Raw genomic sequence first — 13,679 nt, 5'->3', positions numbered from 1 at the left:
TCAAAATAGACCAATATTTTTCTTTCATCCTCTTTCCAGGGCACAGTATGTTCTGTGGTACTTGCTCTTGAATTGCTGACAAATTCAGTCCTACTAACTGGAACTGAGCTGACTTTTTTGAATCCTATGGATTTCTCTTGAATTACAGTATTTAAAATAATAAGACCTAGCTAGTATAATGATGGCTTACTATATAAAACAGAAATGAAGTGCGTTCTTAGCTAATGAAACTCTTCTAACTTAAGAAGAGTTTTCTATCTTATTTGTCCCTGTGGACACTACCTAGTGTCCCCTCACTCTTCTCATCTGATAGACTAAAAGCTTTTGGGGAGCCATTTATTGTATGTCTGTAAAGGACCTAGGCCACCAAAGCCCAAAGGTTTTGAAGTGCTACCAAATTTCAATGTCCACATCAAATAATGAGGATCTTTGACTGCTCTTTCTAGCAGACACAATTGCAGTAGCTATATTTAAAACTAATAATGAGAAGATTGTTTGAAAGTAGTGGTTTCCTTTCTTGGAAAAGTATATAAAGAACAAAGTCAGACCATCTCACTCTGCCCTCTTGCACTGTTGAGAACCAGATTAATTACTGATCAGGTACTCAGGTCCACTGGAACACAACTTCCCTCTGGCCCACGGGGAGCTTCAGCAGCAGCAGCAGCAGCGAATGCCACAGCCAGCAGGACGCTGCCCAGCTGCTGTGGGCTCTCCCTTTGCGTGCCCAGGATTCCTCTTTCTGCAACAACTGCACAGTTCCCCTAATCCAGTGCCTTTTATTAAAGCTTTGTAAGGGAAATGTAACATCAACCTCAGACATTCTCTGTTTGACTAGAAGCTGAGGAAATATGATGGTAGGGCATGGAGAACATCACCAATACAAAAGCTACCAGTCCTGTAACAAGGAAAAAAAATTCACTTTTTTTGGAGGAAACAAAAAAAAATCCCTCAGGATTCTGGAAGGAAATAGCTGCAGAAACTGAGTATTAATGAACACATAAATTCAGAAAGTCTAATCACACCAAAAGATGAAACACACTAAAATTTTACCCTGTCGATGAAAGTTAGCATGAGCCAGCCTTAATTCCCTGAGATAGGATTCCCCACTCTGATGAACAATTTTGGTCTCAAGGAACCAGCTGTCTATTACACTGCCCTGCAGGTCCTGTGTGCTGTTTGTACACACATTTCCTTTCACAGGGGGAGAAAGTATATGTCTAGAAACATAGAAAAGATTATTAGATACCAAAATCTCAGTTGATAAAGATTTGGAGTAAAACTACTGATGGCTGTCACCACCCACATACCCCTTTGCATATTAAGGTATAGTCACCATCAGGGCTCGGGTCTCTTTACTGGTAGTGCTCATATTAAAGCCCAGCTAAATCTGATATTCAGGAGTGGTTCCAAGCCATTTCTATTGGAAAGGAGGGGTTAGTTAAAGGCAGAAGACCTCCTGTGAGAGTGCTAGAGAAATGTCCCAGGCAGAGGAAGCCAACCTTGGCAGGGTCTGTGCCCATATCGTTGGTCCAGAGCAAACCCTGAAGCAAATTAGCCAGCCAGCAATGCCTTATTTACACCCCTGTCCTTCTTTACAAGGAGCTACTTCTCCAGCATTGGTAGGGATACTGAATTCATTAGCATATATGTGGTGTGAACAGTCAGGAGACTTGAACCTGGGACTAAAGTGAGAGCCAAATTATTTGATGCTAAAACACACTCAGTGAGGAACAGTGAAAGGGCTTGAGGAAGTACTGGGCCACTTGACATCAAAAACAGTATCTGTGGTAGGAAGTAGAAGCAGAGCAGAGTAGCTTGCAGTGTTTTTATATCCTTTCCTTTATATGGCTGTGTTGGCACACTGGGATGCAGACGAGCATGTCCTGCTGGGAAAGGAAGAGATGTGACAGGACTGAGGAATGGTGAGCCCAGGGCACGATCTCGCATGCTGAAGCGGCTCTGGCTGTTTTGCATTAAACGCACATGTCCACACTACCAGGCACACAGCAGCTCTGCCTACGGATGAACCATTTTCTTTTACAAAGACAAATAAGCAAAAGATTAGTTTAAAAGCCTGCTACAACTGTGGCACAATAAAAACAAGTGGCAAGCTTTTAGGCTTAATTGCTTCATCAGTTCAGTCAGGGAATAAGGTATTCTGAGCCTGAGAGCTTGTCTGTTTCTTTTCCAGTTACATCTATTAAACTAATAAGCAGATCTCTCTGCAGACCTTATTATATTATATTATTCCAGTGTGGATACAAAGCTCCCCATCTTCCAAAACATTAAAAACCTAGCATTTAAAGAGAGAAGATTATTAAGTCTTAATTCTGCAAAACATGAACTGCTTTACAGTATTAAGAATTAGTCAAATTTATCAATCTCTGGGAAGAACAAGTTTGCTCATCAAAACTGAGACAACACTTGAGAGACTTTGTCTGAGGAGAAAACTGTTATGGACACCTGCTTGATGGGCCAGAATATTCTCCACCAGGTTCTCTGTCCAACTGAAACACTACATGGATTACCCGGAAACAAGCTACCAAGAACATCTTTATCCTTGTAAGGCCATGCTACATTTCAGAGCAGCCTTATGGCTGCTCCAAGTTGCACCTTATCATCTGTGTTTATAAAAAGCTGCCTTGGCTGTAAACTGCAAGAGCATACAGCCAGTAAACCCTGGCTACACCCTGAGTCTCCTCCTTTTCATCCTCTGAAGGCCAAAGATGACTGTGGTATAACAAGATTCAAGAATGCCTTCTCCACTAGGTAATATCTGAGCAGAATTTGATCCTACAGATGCACATTCTAAAGTCAGAATCATTTGAGTTTCAAAACATGACTATAACTTTTTTGGGAAAGCTATAACTTTTTTGGGAAAGCACTTGACACATTTTGTCTTTGCCATCATGTAAAAGTACTACTATTTCCTTATAGACATTGCCTATACAACATTGTCATAGAAATAAAGTTTTCTAAACACTAGAAGTTAGTGGTTCTGATATCCTTAAGGGTGAGTTTTCCATAAAAAGTCTTTTGCTCCAGCACTAATTGCAAAATTAGCAAGAAGCTTACGAGTAATTAGATTGAGGTGTTAAATCATGAATGTTCCTTAAATAAAACTCCTAATTAGGACACACCGCATATTTATCTACAATCTAGATCTGACAAACAGCAAAAACTTTCCTTTTCTAGCTGATATCCAGGACACTGCTAGGGTAGCACCAGACACTCACAATACTCCCTTCAGGAAGGCTCATTTGACTTGCACAATTACAGGCAAGGATGCCTATGCCCCTCCACTTTGATACCAAAGCAGACTGGCTTAGTAGAGAGAGTCATGGCTGTAAATCCAGATACCTACCACCACAAAGGTATTCCTCTCTCTCTTCTGATGGCACAGGAAGTCTGGGCACTTGCTCAGATTAAGCTTCCATGATGGAATTTAGCTGATGATACCATAAAAATGTAAATCTATCAACACAATCCCACCTTCTAGGTATTTCTCAGACTCTAAGATAAATGCTGTTGGATAGATGCTTTTGTTTTATTACACCTAATAAAACACCACCTGACACAAACACATCTCAACTGAGAATTGATCCACAATAAACTAGTGCAATACAAACAGCCAGTTACAAGTTTTTTTAAAGCCCCTTTACACCAAAGGTACTTAACTGCTTCAAAACAAGCCCCACAATTACACTGACATTCCACACATCCTGCAGGCAGTCTTTCCAAACATTTTCTACCTTGTTCTAATTTCAAAACAAAATAATACATTTTCTCAGAAAAGCAGATGCACAGATTTTTAGGTATCAGAACATTAAGGTTTACACCAGTTTATTTTAAGTCCACTGAATATCATGTCACATGAACACAATATTCCTACTTGCAAGAAACATTTCACCCCTAGTTTGATACTGACCATCATAAAAACTAATGTCTTCTGAACCACAAGCAGCATCTTTCAATTACCTGGATTTTACTGTCTGAAGTGGTTCTGTTCTATGCTCATGCTGCAGAACTTTGTCTCTTGGCAACTCAGCTGAGAGGAACTTAAGCCTAGAAGCACCAGAAAAATTAGCATGGCTACCATAGTGCCTGTGAGGCTTTATTGTTAAGACTGTTTAATTAATTTTTAGTCCAACTTTAAGTGTCCCTTTTTATGTAACACCACAGTAACGAGCCCATTAAAAAGATACATATTTGCTATATCCCTTAGAAGAAAACCTTAGTCATCTCTTCTTACAGCACAAGGCAGCAAACTATATTTTTGGTAATATTTTTCTGCTATTGCAACTTACAATAAACTCAATTGTTTTGCAGTGGATACACTCAATGCTTGGTATTAAAATATTGATTCAGGCTGATAGAGATGTTTTGACTGAAAGCAGGTTTTTTCAGAAAGAAAAAGTTTTGCTGAAACAAAAGCCTTTCTGCAAATGGTAATGCACATCTAGTATGTAATTTTGGGGGAAAATGTAATGATCACAGATTTCAGCTACATTACTCAGTAGCTGAGTCTTCACATTGACACCATCAAGACCTGAAGCCAGGTCCAACACTTCAGGTTACACACCTTGCTTTTATGATCCCAAATATTTCAAGGAAGAGAAAAATCTTTCCCTGACCAAACTGATATAATGTCTGCATTAATAGTTCCAGGAATAAGAAACTGATGTTTTACAATGAAACATTTAGAATGAACAAAAGCTAAAATCCATTATCCAACCCTCCTCTTCTGCATGTGTAATAAGACATGCCAGGAATATATACATTTATAGCCATGAATCAGAACATGATTATTGAAATATTAATGTTTATTTGATTGTTGTGAAATGTCTCAAAAAAGCTAAATGTATTAACAGCTATGCTTGGCACCACATGAAACACACACCTCAGGGATGATTAACACATCTAAGTGCAAAAGTTAGAGTTAGATGCCTGCCAGGATGTTTTTTTCATCTTATTGAGACAAAAAATACTTGCCATCTTTTTCAGAAAGATGCAAAAAAACTGTAATTCACATGAACTTGGCAGAGTCTGTCCCAAACACAACAAGTATCTCCAGTGGCCGCTGTTGTTGCCAACATGTGACAACACAGTATACCTAGGTACCATCAGCTGCATCCCCAGCTATTGCTAATTTTGTGCAGGATTACAACATTTTTCTATGTTCACTAGCTACAATTATTTTAGTAACAGTCAGTAGCAGAAAGAAGGTGAGGAGGCAAAAACACAAAGAATGTGCAAGTGAGGTTTGCTAGACTATGGCCAGAAAGACATTAACAAGTCAACAGAGAGGACAGAGATGTTACTGACAGACTCTACAAAGTGGACCATGCTGCTTTATTGAGGTTGAGTTTTTTCATTGTTGGTATTGTTTAGTTTTTTGTTATGTTTTGTTGAGATCAATTCAGATGAGAAAATCTCTATTTTGTCACTTTTTTATAGAACTGGACAAAGAAATCATGTTCATGAATATCTGAATAAAAGCAGTATTCAGATTGGAAGAGTATTTTTTTTCTGCTGCACCTCTCAATTGAACAAAAAACCCTTTTCTGTGTAAATGTATATTGAAACTCCATATTTAAAGAAATCAGCCTGAAGTAACTTGTTGGTTAGGAAAATTGAGTGAAACAGAAGAGGCTGATGTTCAAATCTGTAATTAATCTCATTGAAGTGTCCCATTTATAATGGTCATTTACCTTATGTTCACTTTGTCAGAGCTCCATTGTCTAAGCTAAGAAATCACTCCCTTCCAAAAGAGTAAAAATGTGGTTGAGTGTGCTGTTTCACAACAAAAATATTTTAAGGCAGCTTTAACCTGGATGTCCATTTTCCTTGATACAACACCTTGCATAAGCACAGTATTTTATAGATACCTTCAAGCAGGGATCTGAATTTAGCACCAAGATCTTATTTTACAGGGGTGAATGCCAAATGCTTTTCATCTCATTATGCTGGTTTGAAATAACAGTACCGCTTAAAAGTAACATAATGACAACATAAAATGCAAGAGCTCTTTCAAAGCAGTGAAATAAACCATGATGGTCAGTTGCCTCAACCAGCACTACAAATTCCAAGCAAATCAAACTCCATTTAATTCCTACTGTACAATTACAGAATATATGATACCCTGTGTAGACATATTCAAATAACTCTGTACACTTCCAGCTGGAATTATTTAGATCTCCCACTTCAAAATATTTTGATGCTTATTCTTGTTACACATTAAATACAGGTTCTGCATACTATAAACATTTTTGCTAGTGCTGAAATTATTCCACAATCAGGAAAGATTAAATTCATAATGAAAACGTATTATAAACAGACCCAAAATATATAAAGCCAGTTGCTGTCTGGAAACTGAGCTCTGGCCTAACCTATGTAATATTAGACAATTGGCTTCCTCTCTGTTCCTTCCTCTTACAAATTGCTTGCTTTACCTGTGTCATCTTTTGAGGCCAAGGACTGGCTTTCTCTTTGTGTAATGTGATTTGCAGCTGGGTTTTCTGAATGCTGCTACAACACAAAATTACTGCAACGGTTCAGAGCTCTGCTCTACCAATCACCCTAATCCCAGTCTTTATTGGTACTTTTAATGGCACCCCTGCTGTTACAGAACAATAGCCCACTCAAGAGGACTTGTCCCATCACTTGGAATATACTGTAAACGCACACGCACACACACACACACACACACACTTCTTACATAACACCCTTCTATTTTTTTTTTTTTTTTTTACATTCAGGAGCATTTCAGATACTGCCAATGGAATCTAGAATGTTTTTACACTCACAAAATCATTCCCGAAGCAAAACACCACCTAAAAGGACTACTACTTCAGCACTGCCCCCTCATTTTTGGCGTAAGGTACTGATAAAAGTGGTAACAGGACTATAAGTGGAATACATAGGAGAATAAAAAGCTCAACAGGAGAATAGTCTCTTATAAAGTTGTGGGAACAGGAGTCGAGAGAAAACACGGTCTGCCTGAGACTCTGCCCAGGAACAATCCACAGCAGGAGACGAAGTTCCTACACTCACTGTGTAAACACCTAAATTGCATCATACCTCTGCTACTGAAGCATACGGGATTATCCTGACACGCTGTTCTCTATCTTGCCAGAGGGAAGGAAAAGTCATTTTTCCCCAGGGCGATCCTCCAGATCAGGATCCCACTGCCAGCAACCCCAGCCCTGGGGGTAAAGCCAGGGCTGCCGGTATCCAGCCTCGTACCCACAAGTTTCCAATGGCGAAAGCCGGGAGCAGAAGAGATCCAGCCCGGCACGGCGGCGCTAGGGACAGGGGCTGAGGAGCCACCTGAGGCGAGCTGGTGCTGGAAACCAGCCCGGCGCTCACACTGCTCTGAAGTCCTTCTGTCACCCACTGGGGAGGCACACTCCCACAAAAGATTGGGATTTAACCGACTGACACTACCACTGGGAGAAAACGTTTATCAGAAAATCTCCATCCAGCTGCCTGTCAGCGCTGATTTCCACCAGCGGGGTGGCAGGATCCGAGCAGCCGCTCCGCCCCAGCCGGGGGCTCGGGAAGGGCAGCGGCGCGTCCACAAAGGGGCTGGTTAAAGCCAAGTGCCCATCTGACGGAGCCTGGGCTGGTTTCCTGCCCCCAGCACACAATGACCGCGGGCTGAGCCCCGCGCTGACCCCCGAGCTCCCCCGGCTCGCTCCCCGCCGGCAGCGCGGGCGGGTCCTGCCGCCCTGGCGGAGCCCACCGGGGCCGGGCACGGACACACGGACAAAAAGGAACACGGAACAGATGAAAAAGCGCACACACCACCATCCTCCTCGCTCCCCTAATACTCACACGAGAACACCAACCAAACCCGTCCGCAAAAGGCGCCTCCTCATCAGCCCGCTCCCGGCACGGGAGACCTGCGGGGCATCCCCGCGCTGCGGTGCGCGCCTGTCGGGCCCCGCCGCCCTCCGCCCTCCCTCCCCAGGGCGGCACTCACCTCGAGGGGACGAGGCCAGGCTGAGGGGCCGCCCCTCTGCCAGTGCCGGGCAGCGGCGGCGCGGCGGGGCGAGGCGCACTTCCACTTTCTCTGGGGGTCTTTCTTTGCCGTGCCGTGCCGAGCCGTGCGGAGCCGCGCCGCCTCTGCCTCCCCCGGCACTCCTCCCCGCCCGCCCTTCGCCGCCGCCTCCCCGCGATGCGAAGCGAAGCGAAGCACGGAAGGGAGGGAGGGATGCGGAGCGGTGCCCAGCGGCCGGGCCGGCCGGGGGCGCCTCTGCCGGCACCGCCCCGCCCCGCTACCTGCCCGGGCAGCCCGGGGGCGACGGGGCGGTGCCGAGGAGACACCCCGCACCCAGCAGCCGCCCCGCCGAACCCCGCTTGCATCCCTCTCCCTCCCTTTGCAGTGCTCACCTGCCGTGCTCGGAGCTCACTCGGCCCCGCTGGGCACGCCGCAAAGGGCCTCTGCTTTTTCGGGGTTTGACATGCTTTGTCCGCCCCTCTCCTTCGGCAAAGTGCTCGAAGGAAAAGGTCCGGGAAGGCTGTGCGTATAGGAGCAGTCTACATGTACTTCAGCACAACAAAGACCCACTTGATTCCCTACTGGCACCTAATGCCCAACAAAAGAGAATCGCTGGGAATATCATAATTATCACCCCGTGAGATGGATGCCAAATCAACACTTCTTACGAGGTTGTACTTACAGAATAAATGGCAGCTTGGATATATCTGTTTCTGTCCCGGTACTATAAGCAGCTTGCTCACGCCCTACTGCTTTAGAGCTGTGTTTCCTGGCGCTGTAGGTAGAAATCTTGCAAAAACATAAAGGCAGGGTAGTTACAAGCCTCATTGACAGTTTTTTGCCACCTTATTGGGTAAGGAGACTGGCTGTTAAGATCTTTCACCCACACATGAGTACCCTGCCTAACTTCTAGCTAAAGTGAACATCAGAGCATCGTTTTTCAATAAAGGCTTAACAGGAAGCATCCTAGCAAAGTCCTCACTAGACACTGCCCTACACAACACACGCTATGTAGTCTTCCACTACATCCTCTCAATAGGAGCCATCTTTGCTATCCTAGCAGGATTCACCCACCGATTTCCTCTGTTTGCAGCGTATAGCCTGCATCCCACATGGGCCAAAACTCACCTCAGGGTTGTATTTACAGAAGAAAGTGCTGCCTGTTCCCACAACCCTTTCTAGACCTAGCTGGCATGCCAACGAATATCAGAATATCCAGATACCTGCACACTATGGAATGCTATAGAATATAAATAACTAAATATTAGATTACCCTTCACTTGGTCTTGAATGGTCCCTGCTTACCTGATGATAGCACCTGCACTGCTGACTCAAGTTCTGTTGAATAGGGTACCTGTCCTTCATTTAAAGCCCAATTGTGATCCACATGTAACCAGTCCACATCTGAAACACACTCAAGGTTTTCCAGAGAAGCTCAAGCTATGAATCATGGATCTGATCACAGAATTCTTCACATGAAATTATAGGGATCTGGTATGCAACTGAACAGCTAGTGTCCCTGTAGGCAGATTAGATAGAGGCAGTAGGGGTGTGGAGCGCAGTTTTGGGGGCAGAGCACACAGTTCCCTACGTCTGGAAGATGAACCAGCACACAAGAGTGTGTGGATCAGCACACAAGCTGTGAGGACTGAAAGAAAGGAGAGCCTAGTCTTTAACTCTGTGATTGGGTAATCAGTTAGGAAATATCCTCCCAGAATAATTTTTATCCTGGTTTTGCACACTATAGGTATCAGAATTTAGACCTTCATTCAGACTCCTTCAGCTTAAATCCTTGAATGATGCCTTCTGGTTCCTTGACTTTGAATTCTGGCTGCCTTCTGTCTGAAGCACTTTCTTCAAAAGTGTACTGAAACCTTCTGGGGCTAAGGAAAGCCTTCAATGGCTCCTTGTTTGTTTACCAAGCCCTCTAAATAATCAACAGTTATGTAAAAGGAAGGCAGTTTCTTCCTTGTGCTCTGTAAGCAACTTTCATGTATTAGATCTGTCATTTCCTATTGATTTTAACTCAGTACAGAAAGACCAATGTCTCAGGTAGAAAGGATCTCCTAGATTTGTGATGTCTATTTTTTTCCTTTGACTTTTTCTGTAATGCAGATTTATTCTAGAGATACTTTCTTTGTTTGAGGGACTAGGGGCCAAATATCTAAAATGGAAATGAAGCAATAGTTGTGTAAAGTACCTCAGCAGAGTACTTTAAAGCCAGTATTTCATGTCAAAGTGAAATTGTTGCCAGTAGCACCGAGATAAGCCCCATTATTGCAAATGCTGACATCCAAAAGTTTATTTACAAAGCCAATTGTGTTTCAAATAATTTGAGGTGTGTCATGTGAGACAAAACACAGAGGGAAATCCCTGCAAGCTGAAGGACTTTCTCAGAAGTGAATGCTGAAAAAGTTACAAAATAATCACAACTATGTATCTAAATGAACAAGCAATTAATTTTTTGTTCTTGGAAGAAGAGAAAGGGAAGAACTGGTATGAAAAAAATGTTTATATCCTACTGTTTGCTGGTGCCTACTTCACTTAAGAGAAAGAAATGTTTAGATGCCACAGAATGGGACTCCATCACTAAATTAGTTTGCTGTTTCCCCTGTAGGTGTACATTTACAATGCAGCTAAGCCAGTCTGGGAGCTAGTTGATGTCCTAAAGGTGGCAGTCCTGCTCCTAATGCTTCCTCTGTTGGAGCAAAATTTGAAGAAAACTAAACATTTCTTCATAGCTAGTTTAGATGCTTGGAAATGTTCTGAGAGTCACTGCTGGGTAGATGAGAAAGAAGCAGAGAGCAAGCAGCTGTAGGGCCAGCAAAAGGAGATGGGGATTGCCCTGGGACTACAGCAGGCAGCCCCCAGTTTGACTGAGCTGTCTTGTGAAATTCATCTTCATAGGAAGAGCTCAGAAAAGAATGTACATTAAATCTGTTCTTATGCTATTATTTTACATAATTCTGGCTCAATGAGCTGCTAAAGAGAAAGAAAGATTTTGTTCCTTTGTGGTTAGGGCACACTATCAGGCTAAGGGAAGACCTCACTTCCGGTGCTTCCTTGAAGAATTGATACTAGATACTCAAATAAGGCATCAAACCAAGGTGTCCCTTTTACCCCAGCATCCTCAGTCATTCCTCCTGCATCAAATTCACTAGCTCCAAATCCAGTGCCACATAGAAATGCATGCCCAGCTCTCAACACACTGGCACTGATAGCATCTGCATCACAACGTAATCCCAGCAGCAGCGCTGCTCTGTGTGGTTCCTGTACCCAAGCTACCACTGCTGGCTCGGCAGGACACAGAGCTCTGCTGGGTAGATGTACTATTTTCCAGCAGGCAAACCATATGAAAATGCAATTCTAAAAGTGAATAAAATATTGAATTATTCCACTAAACTGGCAACATTTCATTAAAATAGCAATATTGATTCTGTTTCTAAAGCTGGTTCTTCTTCTATAAGAAGGCCTCAAAGGTCAGTTTATCATCTGATGCATATAAAGCTTCCCAGTTTTTTAGTTTTCATTAGTTTGCTGACATAGAAACATGCCCAACTCTTTTTTTGTAAAGTCACAAATTAGAAGGGAGGCAACAAAAATTCCCCACATTGATATTTGAAGTTAACGATATTCACTGTAAAAATAATTTGGCAGATTAAGAAAACCCAAAATTTGGATAAAATCTTTGTAATGGTGAGCTAACAACCCACTGATGTTAACTGTATCTATTCAAGCCCCTGTATGAGCAGAAAATTACTTAAGCATAATTTCCGATCTTTGTGTATTCTACAAAGAATTATATTGCAGTTCATTCATTCATTCTTGTATTGATAGTTATGAATCTAAATTGCTGTCACATTTGACACTAACCTTCAAACAAATCATCACTCCTTGCCTCTCCCCCAGAGCACAGTCATTATATATCATCAAGGGATGAAATTCTGAATCAGAAGGAATTTGAAGTAGTTTGAAATAATCAGTTCATTTCTGTAAGCTGCTGTTGGTAGGAAATTCTAGTGTGGGTCCACACAGTATTTTTACAAGTTAAAGCCCAGAGAGATTCCATAAGAAAGCATGGTCATTCCCACAGCCTGAGCTCTACCAAAATGTCAAGCATGCCACTGGAATAACATTAATAAGAGCAGCATTCCTTCTGCAGCTCAGAATTCCTATTTCACAGGAAATGGAACTGAACCTCTGTGGTTGTTTTAAAGCTGCCTTCTTATATTTAAGTGGATTGTCTTTCACTTTTTCCACCTTTTTTAAGTAAATAATATTTTCATGCTAGCTCTTCCTTTTCCTCAAGATGTGCTTAACTTGTGGATGTCTCATCCCTGCAAGTATTCAAGGCCACACTGGGTGGAGCTCTGAGCAACCTGGTCTAATGGAAGGTATCCTTACCCATGGCAGGAGTCTTGGAACTGGAAGATCTTTAAGGAGCCTTCCAACACAAGCCATTCTATTATTCTATTAGACTTAATGATTTTCACCAGAAATATAATTTCAGCTGTGTGCCTTGGAGAGAACAGAGGCGGGAGACTGTCTCTGCTTGTCCCATGCAGATACAACACACTCTGTAGCTGTGTTGGTGGCATTTTAGTGGAGTAGTCAGTTGTAGAAGAAAAACATCTCTGGTTTGACAGCTAAAAGCTTAGGTAGGAGGTGTGAATCATTGCCTGAAAGCTGGGAGACACTTGTTCATGCAAATTGCATGAGGTGAAGTGAGGACAGTAAAAGGTTTCTAGGCAGCCAGAACCAAAGTGGTCTCAGAAAGGAAAAGTGGGTGAGAGTGATTTGAGTCAGGGAAAGGGAGAAAGCATATTTTTAATCAAGCCAAACATACCTAATTTTATAACTTTGAATGCATTCCAGTTTTGTTGCATGAACACAAACGGACAGGTTATATCAAAGAAAATAAATGGACAGAAGTAAATAATCTACTATGGCTAGAGACATGATGTAAAAATATGAAGTGAAGAAACTGACCTAGGATCTACACATCAAAGGATAAATCTATTGCTTGTTGCAGAACACCAACATTAAAGACCATTATTTTTACAGGAGAGGTCATGCAGTGTAACAGAAACATCAGCAAAAGTGAAAAGGGAACAGAGAAAGGAACCAGGGAAATAAGAAGGAGTCACCCTTTCAGAACAGAGATCTTTATACATTACCAATACACAGCAGCCTGACTTGCTTCTATTGAACAAATATCTTTGCTACAGTCTTCCACCAAGGTTAATGAAATATTATGAAAGTTAGTCAAGGAGAAAAATTTTGTATCCATTGAAGTGTGCATGAATTTCACAGTATTTTTGTGTCTGTCATTTCAAATTATACTCATCTGTGTTTATTTGTTTTTTCAGGTAAGACAATAGCCTGATCAGATTGCTTTCTAGCTCTAGCTCTACTATCTAAATTCATCAATAAGGACTTTGTTTTCTAGTTTAGATTTCTATATCTTAACCTGGAGAGTCATATGTAATTTTCTATTCTGCCAGTGAGCTAATTACAGTAGAGGAAATGGCATTTTAAAACTGGTAAGAAAAATTAAAGTGTCAAAGTTTATCTCACATTTTGTGTTGTAAGGTTCACTTTGAGGCCATAGTGCAAAGCACAACACAAGAACACATAACAGTTTTGCTGTGGATTTTCCCTGTACCTTGATCTATGC

The 13,679-nt window shown here is 42.1% G+C and overlaps 1 protein-coding gene across 2 annotated transcripts in view; it reads right to left on the bottom strand.

Moving 5' to 3' along the window:
- The window catches only part of MYO16 (myosin XVI), a 358,619-nt gene extending 350,483 nt beyond the window's left edge, over positions 1-8,136 (bottom strand). Inside the window, exon 1 of one of the 2 annotated variants that reach the window (XM_030948473.1) lies at positions 7,985-8,136. The gene's annotated coding sequence lies outside the window, so the exon portion shown is untranslated. Of the gene's footprint in view, positions 1-7,836; positions 7,914-7,984 lie in introns of those variants that run through there. The other variant, XM_030948456.1, reaches the window with a different exon arrangement.
- Positions 8,137-13,679: the final 5,543 nt, after the last annotated feature.

This window comes from Camarhynchus parvulus, chromosome 1, assembly GCF_901933205.1.
Source record: "Camarhynchus parvulus chromosome 1, STF_HiC, whole genome shotgun sequence".
Taxonomy (NCBI): domain Eukaryota; kingdom Metazoa; phylum Chordata; class Aves; order Passeriformes; family Thraupidae; genus Camarhynchus; species Camarhynchus parvulus.
The sequence above is the reverse complement of the archived record's forward strand: the minus strand, read 5'-3'. Positions and strand labels throughout refer to the sequence as shown.